The sequence below is a fragment of the Sorex araneus genome, chromosome X (genome assembly GCF_027595985.1).
Source record: "Sorex araneus isolate mSorAra2 chromosome X, mSorAra2.pri, whole genome shotgun sequence".
Classification (NCBI taxonomy): domain Eukaryota; kingdom Metazoa; phylum Chordata; class Mammalia; order Eulipotyphla; family Soricidae; genus Sorex; species Sorex araneus.
Genome location: NC_073313.1, coordinates 277,366,991 through 277,370,533, shown reverse-complemented (window position 1 = coordinate 277,370,533; position 3,543 = coordinate 277,366,991).

Below are 3,543 nucleotides of genomic sequence, written 5' to 3'. Positions count from 1 at the left end.
TAAAAAAATAAAAATGTGCTCTAACTAGCTTTTTGCTGTCTTCAAGGGTTTTAGAAACAAACAAACAAAAGTAACCTTAAAAACACTAAAGTTATAGTTCTCATTTTCTTTTCTGGACTTCAGAGTACCTAAAAACCCCACCATTTTCTTTATAGGTCTGAAAGAGTCTGTTGGAAGCTCATGAAAAAAATAATTTTTATTACGATCTCTGAAACATGCTTAGAAAGTGAATCCAATTATTTTTGGGAGGGGATAGTATAGGTTATTGTGGAAAGTAGGAGAGCATTCCCAGAACACACAAAAACATACAGAGCACTGGACAGAAAACAGGAAACTCGACTCCTCTTTGTCCTGGGCGAAAAGATGGTTGCAGGTTCTAAGGTTGCTGGCAAGATCTGAGAAGCAAAATGAAGAAATAGTATGTCAACATCTGAGCAAAAGGAGAGGCCCACTGTAAAATTTGAGTCATGATGTTTATGTTCAGTACCCCCAATTTTTCCATGCTTTTAATACTTTTCTAGAATTCCCTCCTTTCCTATCTTGACTGATTGGGAGTCTCAGCATCTGCCTTTTCCTATTTCCTTTTTTGGGAGGGGCTTCTCAGGACTTACTCCTGGATCTGCACTCAGGGATCACCTTTGCAGTGCCCTGGGGACCATATGGTATACCAGTAATCAAACCAGACTGTCATGTGCAAGATCTTGTGTACTGTACTATCTCTGGCACCCACATTTTAATCTCTCACTAGCAATGACTAAAAGTTTTAATGTCTCCATATATCATCAGCATTTATTATTATTCATCTTTTTCATTATTTTATTTGATGTCAACAGTTCTCAGGGCTGTTTCTGGCTCTATACTCAGGAGTGACCCTCGTTGTATTTGGGGGACCATATGGGATGCAGGGATGGAGTATAGGCTGTATTGTAAGGGCATTAACCTTGTACTAATCTAATTTAACCTTTGGGTCAACTGTGCTTTTTATGTTGTATCCTAAAAGGCTTTGCATAACTTACAGTCACAAAAATTTACTCTGATTTTTAACAAATTTAATAGTTTACTAGTAAATTTACTATCTCAACATTTAAGTCTATGATATAATTTAAATTTTGTGTATGATGCTAATGTCCCAAGTGTCCTAGCACCATCTTTTGAGAAGTATGTTCTTTATCTCCTTGAATTATATTCATACATTTTAAAATCTATTAACTAAAATGCTAGGAGACTTATTTAGAATCTTCATTTCTACTTTATTGATCTGTATAGCGATACTTATTGTTTGTACCACATTTTCTTGATAATTGTAGCTTTGTAACAAGCTTGAAATCAATAACTGTAAACTTACTGTATTTTTTCTCCCATGACTGTCTATGCTGGCTCATTTGAATTTTTATACAATTTTTTTGCATCAGTTTATCAATTTTCACAAAAGAACCAGCTGGGATTTTGTTAGAGATGGCATCAAATTTGTAGATAATTTGGGGAAACATTGTCATTTTAATGATCTTGTCTTCTAATTTCATGAATAACTTTTTGTTGTATGTTCCCATTTGTTAAATTTGTTATATCATTTTATATATTTTAAATGGATTTTTATATATATTTGATTTCATTTTTGAAATGTTTTGTTTGATTTTATTTACCATTGTTTTTCAATTGTATGTAATTTCAGCGGTATAAATTTGTAATTCCATATGTGTATATGGTTCACCTCCCCAATCACACTATTCATTTGGCCCCTGCAACCCCGAGCACCTCCTCACTCTCCTCTCTAATAATCATGATATATTTAGTCCAAGAGATTTTTTTCCTAATTGATTGCTTTAATTATTTATATTCTACATATTTGAGAGGTATATGTAATTGCCTCACTTTATGGTCTATTTCACTTAGCATAATCACCTAAATCCACATTGGCATAATAGGAAAGACTGTATTTTTAATAATTGAGTCATATTAAGTGCTTATTGCTTATTTATAAAAATACACTTTGTATTGAGATTACTATAGTAGCAATTTTAGTGAATTATTATAATTTTCTATAAATAAAATCATGGTATCTGCTTTAAAAAGTTTTACCTCTCTTTTCCAATTGGGGTGTTCCTTTATTACATTTTCTTGTCCATTTTCCATCAAATATGATGTTTGCAGTGTATTTTTGTATGTGCCTTTTATGAAGTTGAGGAAGTTTCTTTCTATTCCTAATTTGTTGAGAATTTGTATTATTTTTGCTTGATTTTATGATTTTTATTTTTATTTTGCGGGTGTTCCTCAAACAGTAACTCAGGTTGAGGACCACTCCCTGTGATACTTGGCCCAGCTGTGAAGCTTGATGATTTGGTGTTTGACTTGACAATGCAGTGCTGCTTGAGCCCAATGTAATTGGGGGCAGGTGCTGTATAGACTGGCCATGCAGTTCTGAAGATGAAACTTGGATCTTAGTATGCAAATCACACACTGCAGTCTCTGAGCTCTCTCACTGCCCCCATTTTTGTAATTTCCCCAGTTTCCATTTTAATAATATACATATCAAATGAATATCTAACAAATGATTGACACCAGATAATCCAAAAGATATGTCAGCATTAGCATTCAACCAGAAAATAGACGAATGGTGAGTTACAAATGACCACAGGTTACCAGGAAAACATGAATCAAATAAAAATGAGATATCATTGCATATCAACCAATATATTGAAATGGAAATGACTGGTATTACCAAATATTCAAAAAGATGTGGAGTCTCCAGAACCATTGTGTGCTGTTGGTTGGTATGTTTGTTGCTATTTGTTCTTAATTGTCTAAAATTCTTATCTGCTGAAAAAAATCCTTTGACATATTCTTGACACTAAGCAAAACTTTTCTAGAATTCCTAAAAGCACAAATTCCTCTAAGCCACATCTTACTAACCAAAGGCCAACTCTTCCCCTTTTTGGTACTTGAGAAAACAGAAGCTCAGAGAGTGAAATATTTGTTTCTGGCATAACATAGCACACAATGAGGCAGATGAATCTTTAGGGTATCCAATCTGCTCCTGTTTATGGCATTTTTTGTCATCACTCTAAGCAAACTATACCCTTCAATTCAGAAATAAAGGAGTTTTAGTAATGAATTTTCTTTCTTAAGAAGGTTGCTAAACTCTATTTTTTCTCATTTGGGTTTATCATTTGATATAAGAATTGAATATGAATTGTTTTCTTGAGAATTACTCTCTGATATAACTTTCAGCTGTAAGATTATTTTTCACAGGTTTTTGAGGGATATTAATAGGTAAGGGAGTTGATAGTTTATCAATTACAGAGATTATAGAATATTATATTTGTGAATTTTTCAATTCAAGGCCTTTTTCTCTGACCATAAAAATTCGCAGAATAATTTATATTTGTTCTCTCTGTCAAAGGAGCTTTAGCTTTATTTACTGAAACTTTTATATAATTAGTACTCAGTAACTTTAGTATAAACTGAAAATCTGCACTGTAGCACTGTCGTCTCATTGCTCATTGATTTGCTCAAGCAGGCACCAGTAACGTCTCCATTGTAAGA